General features: G+C 44.6%; 1 long non-coding RNA gene across 3 annotated transcripts; it reads left to right on the plus strand.

Annotated features, from left to right (window-relative positions):
• The first annotated feature begins 1,072 nt into the window (after positions 1-1,072).
• On the plus strand, positions 1,073-5,315 carry LOC119295687. Of its 3 annotated transcripts, none has more exons than XR_005144157.1 (3): positions 1,073-2,583; positions 2,729-2,843; positions 3,990-5,315. It is a non-coding gene; the product is annotated as an uncharacterized LOC119295687 (long non-coding RNA). The 3 variants fall into 3 exon arrangements; XR_005144158.1 differs by having other exon boundaries at positions 1,073-1,738; positions 2,499-2,583; positions 2,729-5,315; XR_005144156.1 differs by having other exon boundaries at positions 1,077-1,164; positions 1,261-2,583; positions 2,729-5,315.
• The last annotated feature ends 5,990 nt before the right edge of the window (positions 5,316-11,305 follow it).

Below are 11,305 nucleotides of genomic sequence, written 5' to 3' on the forward strand. Positions count from 1 at the left end.
CGCGCCCTATTGCACGCCTTGCAAGTCCGAGGCGAGGCGCAGGACGCCGGTGCCGGCGTTTAGCATGTACCACAGATGGCGGCCGTCATCGTCTAGTTAGCTAAGAGTAAGTTAGTACTTGTACGCTACTAGAGTATTATTGGGAGTAGATAGTTAACTTGGCTATGATGGTTGTCAACGTGGAAGTTCAGTACTCTATATGTGGATCATACCTGTTACTTTGCTCTGAATGTTGAACTTTCCGTTTGAACATATGAAATGGGCTGTTATTTTTTTAAATGGATTGTATTTGTCCTTCACGAGTTTAGAGGCTGACTTGTGGGCCTACCAAGTTGACGCGTACACAATCAGGAGATGATTGTACATGGAGAGGATGACAGCAGGGACCCGCCAAGGTCATGGCAGTACGCAAGCAAGTGCCTCCTTATTTCAAGTCAATAAAAAAATGGCTCCTTCTAGTGGATTTCTGACATCTGGGTCCCATGCCATTGTCAACGTAGTCAATAAATGAGAGAATTGCACAACGAGCGGCTGACACCAGGGACCCAGCAGCTCGCCCAGTTATTTTTGTTTTAGGTTAATTTGATAAATGCCACTCAAAATCTGGTGTATCCGAGAAATGCCACTGCAATTTTCAAACTTTGAAAAATGCCATTTCATGCCATTTCTAGTGGCATTTTTCGAAGTCTGGATTGGCGTTTTTTAAAGTTTGCAAAGTGCAGCAGCGGTTTTCTAAGTTTGCAAAAATTGTAGTGGCATTTTTCAAAGTTTGGAAATTGCAGTGGCATTTTTATGAATCGCCATAATTGGAGTGGCATCTATCTATACCTATACTAATTTGAGACTCCCTAAAAATTACCACGTTAATCAGTAATTAAGAACCGTACATCTAGTGGGACCAAGTTATTAAGGTGTTTAATCCGCGTACAAAATACAAAGCAATGGACATGTAAATTTACCCTCAGAGTTTGACACAAATTGCCCACTATGCCACGGGCAAGTGAAAAAACTGATTTGTTTTATTTATCAATCTTTCCTATCTCCCTCGTCTACTTGCAGCGACTCTAAAAAAATCCCCTTGCAGCAGCCATCGTACGCCGCCGCCGCCAGCCCACAACGGAGTCCCGGCCGCCGGCTTCCCATTGCTCTTCGCCTCCTTGGAAGGTCGGATCTTGCCACTGCCCCGAACTCGCCGTCTCTCCTCACCCCAATATTTCATCTCTCCCATAGATCCTCTCTGATCCGGAGTTCCACGCGTAGGGCACCGGCATGCAGAGGCAAGGAATGCCGCTCCTCCTCCGACCAGCCAGCCATAGCGGCGTCGTTCCTCTGACATGCGAAGGGGCTCTCCTCTCCCACCGGTCGGTGCCTCGACTTGGACTCCTACAGCCGACACCTCCACTTCAGCTCGCACCGGCCGGCATCCTCCGTCGCCAAATCTTAACGACTTCGAGTTCCTCTGGCCGTCGTCATGAACCTCCAAGCAGATAAGCCACCCTTCATGTGTATCTCCCGTTATATCTCCTCTCTGTTCTGATTTTCAGAAAGAAGGTTGATTTGTGGCCCGTTTCCAGTAGGTAGATGGGATAGCAATGGTCGTTCCTTGGTTGAAGGATGCAATGCAGCTCACTAAATTCGAAGCTGTACTATTTTGGACTACCTAGTTACCCAAGCAGGGGAGATAAAGGATGGAAGTTGGGTAGAAAGCGGCATGATTCTTGGCAATACTCTTTACTTGGTATTTGATGATTACTCTTTACTTGGTACAAAGTTCTTGATGATTTTAATATAGTCTGACCCTGCTGTAGAAAGAAGCTTACATACATGCCTGGATGTGTTCGAGATGCATTGCAGTGTGTATTACTCTTTAGTCGGTATAATGTTCTAGATGATTTTAGTAGTCTGGCCCTGCTGTAGAAAACAGTTTACATACATGCCTGGATGTGTTCGAGATGCATTGCAGTGTGTACTCATAGGTGGTCATGAAGGGCGACTAAAAGTAATCCATCATCACAGCAAGTTTCTGGAATTCCAGGGATCGAAATCAGATCGAGATGCCAATGTCCTGTATGTTGCTTCAGTTATATGGCTTGAGCTGGTCAATCTGCAAGATGATGCAAAAAATTGCTTGCAGATAGTCTGTATATATGTGTACAGACATGCATGTTGTATGTTTATATCAATTTTGCAAATTGACATTTGTTCAAATGCTTCTAAGTAGTGCTTCGTGAAGATTCAAAGTAAATCTAAATTACTTTGTGTTGCCTATCCTATTACTTGATTTTTTTGCTAACTATGTGTATGAGTAAATTTCCAAGATGATGCAAAAAAATTGCTTGCAGATAGTCTGTATGTGTACACACATGCATGTTGTATGTTTATATTAACTTTGCAATACTGATGTTTGTTCAGATTCTTCTAAGCAGTATGCTCTAGCAGAACGATGCTTCCCTTTCCTTACTGTTGTTGCTAAATATTTGTTTTATGTGGCATATGAGGACTGAACAACATCAGGCCAACGACCTCACCCTGGGAGTCCACTTCTTTACGGTCACTACATCTGCCTTGACAAATTATCTGGAGGTAATTTATTTCGTTCCCTCCATTTGATGAAGACCTATTTTGTGTTGTTTATTTGCATGCAAACTTCCAGAAGCATTTTATTGACATTGGATAGAGCTGAGAAAATCTATTTATGCTTATAGTTTTGTGTGCCTTTTTCTAGCAGTTGAGCTCCAGAGACGAATCGGGAGGTGGACTTTGCTGGAGTTATCATGTGTTCTTGCAATCAGAATGCCTGGGGATTATAAGCCAATATACGATTTGTTCATTTTCTTTTAGAGGTATGTGAACATTGATTCATATGATTAGTTGGTACTTAAGAACATGGATACCCACACTTTCCTTGATAGTCCAAAAGGTTCACATTTTAAATATAGATGTTAAGCTATGATGAGAACCTTATTGACTCAGCCATCGTATTTTGTTTTAGGTAGATAATCATTAGTTCATATTTCTGAACAAGGAAAGCCATGGTGTCCAGATGGCTCAAGCAGTTCTGATATTTGATATAGATTTGAAGGACCAGGAGAACCTAAGTGGCTCATTCCTATACCACCATTCCGATATATACGGGGCAGTTCTTAAACGTGCAAATGTTAAAGCCATTAAAACACCCTCTTAGGTCCGATACATAAGCAACTGCCATATTTTGAGAGACTGAATTTTACAATGATTTGCATAGATTCTTATGAGGATAATCATGAACTGCATAAAGTTTTTTTTTGTAAATATTGAATGGAATAAGTATTTTTAGGTTCATTTATAATGATATAGTATTTCTGTTTAAGCAGTGCCGAGTGTTAGATGTTCCATATTTAAATTAGCTTTCCCTAAATATAAAATACTAGAAAGGTCTGAGTGGCGAGTGCTACTTCATTGAAATTTGATTGTGCCTGCACATTATAAAATACAAGTTATGGTCCTGCAGGATTGCCTCCCTTCTCTAGAGATAATTTGCTTAATGTGTTCCATGGTGCAATTAAATTGGATACAAGTATGCAAAAAATATCTTAGTAGTAATATAGAAAGCACCTGTCATTCTAATGTACTTCCACATTTTACTATTTATGTTAATTAGTACTCTGCAATTAGCCTAAAAATAGTACTATAGGGAGATGCAGGCAAGACCTAATATGTTGTCATTTGAAAATAAAAACTACCTACTTTCCAACTGTGGATTTCATTTGTACATGTAAAAGAAACTATCTTAGACAGATATATGATTCATCAGGTTCAATGAAAGTTAGCTTAAATACCATGTATTTTTTTTGCACAAAGATTATTGCCTACTGTATGCATCCTCTTTACATTTTTTAGTCTATAGTGAAGTAGAAAAAAATCAGTTCAGTAATGCCTTTGCTCCAAACGAGCAAACAATTGTTATTAATAAAAATAAATCACAGACTACTGATTTCATTTGTTTGCAGGAAAAACATTGTATTTTCACACTTATGGAAAATGAACTTTAAATCACGAAAAATGTTGATTTTTTTACAAGAGATCTTGAGGGTGAGATAATTTTCACCAAATTCAGAGGAATAGCTTAAGTACCAGGGCGACACATGTGGTAATTAACATAACATGGATGTTGCATTATAAAGAAATGAGTTCTATCATTTGTCATGCCATGGAAGTATGGTTTGAAGTTTCCTTACTGTCAAGATTTTTCTTCAACATCTACAAGCTGGCTAGCAAAATTATTGCAACTATAGTTCACATCAGGTATAAGGCGACATGTAGGGCCATCATCTATATCCATACATCTTAATCTCATTTTCACTGACGGTTGCTTTGCTAACTTAGTTAATGATTATTACTGAATGTAGAAACCACATGGAGCTTGTGGCGTTTTCTTCTTTCTGTTACTATATATATATGTTCGGAGCAATGTAAGGTTTCTTTTTGTGAAGTTCATCGTGCTTATGGTACAATATTTAGCCATACAATTTCTATTAGAAACCATCATCATGTATGCCTTTTCTTTCACTACTATTTGTACAGCAAACCAATGGATCAACTAACCACAATCTTAGCATGTGGTATGCGTAAATATAAATAGTGATCTAAACACTCTTATATTTCTTTACGCCGGGAGTAGAAAACATGCTTAGTACAATGCCTTCTAACCATGCAGTAGCAGTTCCCACCCAATGCTACTGTTTTGTACACAGACGAGAAGTTTGTTTGAGAAAGAGGAGCATGCTTCCTGCCTTTCATCCAATATTATATATTTCTATTTCTTATGTGGAACTAACAATTCATGTCTCTAGCTTCTACTACTTTATCGTTTTAGACAAAAGCTTTTGTAACCATGATGCTGGTATACTTGTGATACGTACTACATGTGCTACCACATTAATAGGGTGATTTAAATAAAAGTACCTGAATTTATATTCTTCCACATTCCGCCAATATTCAGTAACAAAGTTGTATTTTTGTTTACAAACCAGTTCATTCGTCGCAAGGAAAAAAATCTACTTGCTGTCGGGAACCAAAGCAACAACAGATCAAGTTACTTGGTCGGAAGAAATTGTCAAGGGTCGCAGCTTACGCATGATTGGAAGTGGCAATCTTTTGTCTATCTCACCTAAGTTACATGATATAAAAGATGTAGAACAACCTAGAATTTTGCGTCTCAACTATGTGTCATATTTTCTTATTATCATATACTTTTTTTTGAGATGGTCTTACTATTATCTTTGTAATGCTTATAATTCACAAGTGATAGATTCTGAGATGTACTACTGATGTGACCAAGGATGTCCAGTTTTACTTGATATTGAGTACTGGAACTTAAAAGCTTCTTCAACATCCGTCTACTTATTTCATTTATGTGGAATTAAATTACAATAATAAAGCTATTTTTGATATAAAATATTATTGAAGACATCTAAGTGGTGGAAAAAAAATCATATGCACTAAATATTGTGTTATTTGCATCTGTTCGCGCACAGATCATGAGAAAAAATTATATCAAATCTTATACCGGTTAGCTGCAACCAAATGACATCCTAAAGTGTGTATTCAAACTTTAGTTATCTCAATAATTAACAAAAGTTGTTTTCATTTGCCAGGTCAAAATAGAACTTCAAACTACATTTAGTTTCTAAAGTATTACTAATGTTTACATGGAAAATAGTGGCCCAAGCTGCACCTTCAGCACTACATCCATATCCAAAACTAAAACAACAATGTTTTTTTACAACGGTAAACCATAACCTATTTCGTCCTACCAGTGACCAAGAACAATATTTGCAATATTCAGTATAATTTTTGATAGCATATGTTCAACATAGGATATAGTTGCAATACTTATATATTTAGTGTGTTATAAAACTAGCCCGTGTGAATGCACGGATTGACGACTAGTTTATCTAATTTGTTTTTGAGACGGAAGCAGGGTGTCAACTGGGCTGTGGGGACACTCTGGTTTGTCTAGACAACCTTTTCTTTTATGTTTACCATAGACCAGCCCAGTAGTTTTTTTTTCTTTCTGAAAATGGCTAGCCCAGTTTTTTTGTGATCAAGCCTGTTGGGCTGCAAATCTTTCAAGACAAGGAGAGCTTCATTCGGCTGGCCGAGAAAATGGCCTATCAGTAATGAGAAATGGGCTGTACATTTTTAAAACACATCAAACCGGCAATTAGTTTCAAATATCTTCTTTTCATTTTGAGATTTTAAATTGCATTGATTTTTATGCGTGGACAATTTATTAGATTTTATATTGATATACATTTATTTTTAAAATCAGTCTGAATGTGACTCAAAATTTCGGGATTAAAAATAGTTCAGACCGCACCGACATATGCAAAATTCCGTATAATTTTTTAACCGTGGCCACAATATGGGCTGTAATACTAACAAAAAGAATATGGGCTCCAAAAAAACCCGTAAGAATTAGCAAATGGGCTGTAAATTATTTGAAATAATGGCAAATGGCCTGTATGCTGTTTTCCACAGATTTGAGACTTTCCTAAAAAAAGGTTGACGCACAAGCAGTGACTATTGGATGTCCATCCAACAGCCGTCGTGCTTCTTCAATCTCTGCTCTTCCTGCTCTAGCCGCTCAAACAAGCGCCGGCGGGACTGCCTGCTCCCTCCTCCCCGCGGCCGACTGTGCTGCCGCGCAGGCCTCACCGCCCCACCGTACTCCCATCGCTGGCCTAGCCATCCCTCTACTCACGCACAGTCCCACACATGCTGTTATTCTCCGGCGACGACAGACGAACCAGTAAACCCTCATACAGTCGTACTCCCCTCCGCTCGGGAAACAACTGCCAAGTCTTCCCTGGCTCCGTGTCATTCCCTTCCTAGGCTTCGCCGTCGTCCACCGCCCTGGTGCTCTCGGCGTGACGTGGTCAACATGGTCAACGACCAACATGCATCTGAAGTGGACTGTACGTGGAGAGGCTGACAGCTGGGTCCACGGCACAAAAGGAAATGCCTCCTTATTACGAGCAAAATAATGATTTCTCCACCTAACATCTGGGACCCACCAAACGGGCCTCTATATTTCACTAAAAAAACGTTACCGCTGCTGATAGCTCGGACCCACCAGCTATATCTTCGCACGCAAGGAAGTGCCTCCTTATTATGCACAAAAAAAATGAATACTCCCCCTGCTAGCTGGGACCCAGTATAGTGGGCCTACTAAGTTGACGAGGACGAAGGGCTTTGTCAACTTAGTCAATATGCATGATTCTAGCTCGACTGACCATATGATGTCCATCCAACGCTGTAGTGCTTCTTCAACCTCTGGTCTTCTTGCTCCAGCCGCCCATAGCAGCGCCGGTCGTGTCGCCTGCTCCTGCCTCCTGTGGCCGGCTGTGCTGCCGCGGAGGCCTCAACGCCCCCATACTTCTCCCACTGTTGGCCAGGCCATCCCTCCACTCCACTCACCCATACCCCCTGTTATTCTGCGGTGACGGCAGCGCAGCCGAACCAGTTAACCCTCGTACTCCTCTCTGCGTGGGCATCCACTTCCACGTCTTCCCCGGGTCCGCGTCGTCCCCTTCCTAGGCCTCGCTGTCATCCACCGCCATGGTGCTCTCGGCACGGCGTGGTCAATGTGGTCAACGACCGAATTCCATTGGAAGAGTACTGTACGTGGAGAGGCTTACAGCTGGGTCCACGACAGCCGCAAGGAAGTGCCTCCTTATTACGTGGAAAATAATTATTCCTCCACCTGACAGCTGGGACCCACCGAATGGGCCACCAGTATTTCACGAAAAAAATGTTTCCCCCCTGACTGCTGGGACCCACCGGACGGGCCACCGTATTTCACAAAAAAACATTTCCCCTGACTGCTGGGACCCACCGGACGGACCACCGTATTTCGTGAAAAAAATGTCCCCCCCCCCCGCTGTCAGCTCGGGCCCACCGGAAGTGCCTCCTTATTACGCACAAAAAAATGAATACTCCCCCTGCTAGCTGGGACCCACCATGGTGGGAGGCTGACTTGTGGGCCTACTAAGTTGACTGGGACAGGGGCCTTTGTCAACTTTAGTTAATATGAACAACTCTTGCTCCAGTGACCGTACGATGTCCATCCAACGGCCGTAGTGCTTCTTCAACCGCTGGTCTTCTTGCTCCAGCCGCCCAAAGCAGCGCCGGTCGTGCCACATGCTCCTGCCTCCTGTTGTCGACTGTGATGCCGTGGAGGCCTCACCGCCTCCTACTATTCCCACCACTGGCCAGGCCATCCCTCTACTCACCCACACCCCCTGTTATTCTGCGGCGAGGGCAGCCTCACACCGCAGTCATACCAGTGGACCCTCATACTCCTCTCCGTGTGGGCATCCACTGATATGTCTTCCCCGGCTCCGTGTACCTCACCGTCGTCCACCACCGTGGAGCTCTCGGCGCAGCATGGTCAATGTGGTCAACGACCAAATTCCATCGGAAGAGTACCATACGTGGAGAGGCTAACAACTGGGTCCACGACAGCCGCAAGGAAGTGCCTCCTTATTATGCGGAATATAATTATTCCTCCACCTGACAGCAGGGACCCACCAGACGGGCCACCGTATTTCGCGAAAAAACGTTTTCCCCCTGACTGCTGGGACCTACCAGCTACATCTTCGCACGCAAGGAAGAGCGTCCATATTACGAGCAAAAAAATGATTCGCCCCCTGACTTCTAGGACCCACTAGCTACATCTTCGTACGCAAGGTAGTGCGTCCGGGCAAAAAAACGATTCGCCCCCCTGACTGCTGGGACCCACCAGCTACATCTTCGCACGCAAGGAATTGCCTGACAGTCGGGACCCACCTGGTCGAAGCGTCCGTAGCGTTGTCATTCTGGTCGCTTACGTGTATGTACATACTGGTCGATGTAGAGGCACGCACGTGTCGTAGTAGAGGCGTGCACGTGTCGTTGTAGAGGCGCGCATGTAGCATGTACACGTACATACAACGGTCAGGGTGCAAGAAAGAAAATACAGCCACGTACGTACATACGGGCGGGGTCTCGAACGCCTACTCGTGCATACGTACGGCCATGGCTCGTGTACATGGGTGGGTTGGAACAGAGAAACAGCGTCGTTGTCGTGTTCATGGGGAGGCAACGGAATGTGTCGTATTCATGGGGGGCAACGGAATGTGTTGTGTTCATCGGGAGGCAACGGAACGCATGGGAGCCAACCGGCTTGGATGGAACAGGCGCTGGAAACGAGGCCTGGCGTACCGCAGAACGGAGGAAACGACCTTGTATTCGACCGACCACATTTGAAACGGGATCCTGTTCATTGGGAGGGGTCTGGCGTACCGCAAAACAGAGTAAACGGACCTCCTACGGTCAAAACGGGGGTCCTATTGATCGGGAGGGGTGTGGCGTACCGCAAAACGGATGAAACGGACTTGTGTTGGAGCGCTACGGTCGAAACGGGGGTCCTGTTGATCGGGAGGGGTGTGGTGTACCGCAAAACAGACGAAACGGACTTGTGTTGGAGTGCTACGGTCTAAACGGGGGTCCTGTTCATCGGGAGGGGTGTGGCGTACCGCAAAACGGGACTCCACGGGATACTGTTCATCTCCACCGTGGACCTCCTCCATCCTCCACAAGCTCTTGTTCATCCAGCCTCCACCGCGCGCTACTCCACCGGCTACTGTTCAACCACCCGTCCACGGGCACCCCTCCACCGTCTACTATTCATCCAGCCCTCCACAGGGTCGTCCTGTTCATCCAGCCCTCCACACCACGGGGTCCTGTTCATCCAGAGGCAACGCCACCGCTCACTGTTCATCCACCCCCCCTCTCCCGCAATGCTCACTGTTCATCCAGAGAGGCAACATCGATTGGCTTTAGTTAGCGGCAGTAGCGAAGGAATTGCTCGATCGGGTTCAGTTAACAGCCATCGATCGATCGCTCGGGTTCAGTAACGCGTAGCCTGCAGTGCAATCGCTCGGGTTTAGTTAGAGCCCAACCCCTCGTTCGGGTTTAGTTAGAGCCAATGCCTCGCACACACACGCGTACGTGTACGAGAGAAACGTGCATCGCTCGGCTCCTGACCACCCACCGTAACCGGGAACTCTCCGAAATTTTCCTCGCCCTCCCTTCTACCACGGTTTTTTCCATCATGGACGGCCCAAAGAATGTCATGCAGCTGCCTCTACGGCCCGCCCAGGACAAAAAGCCCATTTTCTGTCATGATTTTTTGTCATAGAAGTAGGAGCCCACCACATCTATGATGATACCGAGTTTTGTCACAATTATCGTCATAGAAGTGTCATATGTATGCTAGAAAAAAGTTTTGTTCGGCCCAAAATGTCATGGATGTGTCTTTTTTTTGTAGTGATGGTGATGGGTTGGATGAGATTTACCATTTAATCAAGTTAGTTTTGTTAGGGTTTGATCCCTAGTATCCACTATGTTCTGAGATTGATGTTGCTATGACTTTGCTATGCTTAATGCTTGTCACTAGGGCCCGGGTGCCATGATTTCAGATCTGAATATATTATGTTTTCATGAATATATGTGAGTTCTTGATCCTATCTTGCAAGTCTATAGTCACCTATTATGTGTTATGATCCGTTAACCCCGAAGTGACAATAATCGGGATACCTACCGGTGATGACCGTAGTTTGAGGAGTTCATGTATTCACTAAGTGTTAATGCTTTGGTCTGGTACTCTACTAAAAGGAGGCCTTAATATCCCTTAGTTTCCATTAGGACCCCTATCGGATTTAGGGTTCCGACAGACCCTCAAGGTTCGAACACTGGGGTGTGCGCGGAGTTCAAACCTCCTGCCTACCCGTGTCTCACCGTCTCGCAAGGATCTAAAACTACACGAAGATCAACACAAGGGACACATGATTTATACTGGTTCAGGCCACCATTGTGGTGTAATACCCTACTCCAGTTTGTGGTGTGGTGGATTGCCTCTGGGGCTGAGGAGGAACAATACAATGGAAGAACAGCCTCGCGAGGGTCTGTTCTTGGTTGGTGCAATGAACTGCTAGGGGGAGTTCAGTCGCCTCTCTCTGTGTGTCTCAGATGCGGATCCGATGCCTCTACCCTGTGGGTGTCTAGTCCTATTTATAGGCGAAGGCCCCAGGCCTCTTCCCAAATATTGAGCGGGAAGGGCGCCAACAATTGGCCATTTTGAAGGGGAACATCTAGTACATTTATCCTGACTAAAGTTGGTCCTCGCCTGCGAAAGACCCTGACGATGACACTGACTTGGGCTCCACGATGACCTTCGTTCTGCCGTCCTGCTGGTCTTGGTCTTGTTGCACCGAAATGG

Source organism: Triticum dicoccoides, chromosome 4B (genome assembly GCF_002162155.2).
Source record: "Triticum dicoccoides isolate Atlit2015 ecotype Zavitan chromosome 4B, WEW_v2.0, whole genome shotgun sequence".
In the NCBI taxonomy this organism is placed as follows: domain Eukaryota; kingdom Viridiplantae; phylum Streptophyta; class Magnoliopsida; order Poales; family Poaceae; genus Triticum; species Triticum dicoccoides.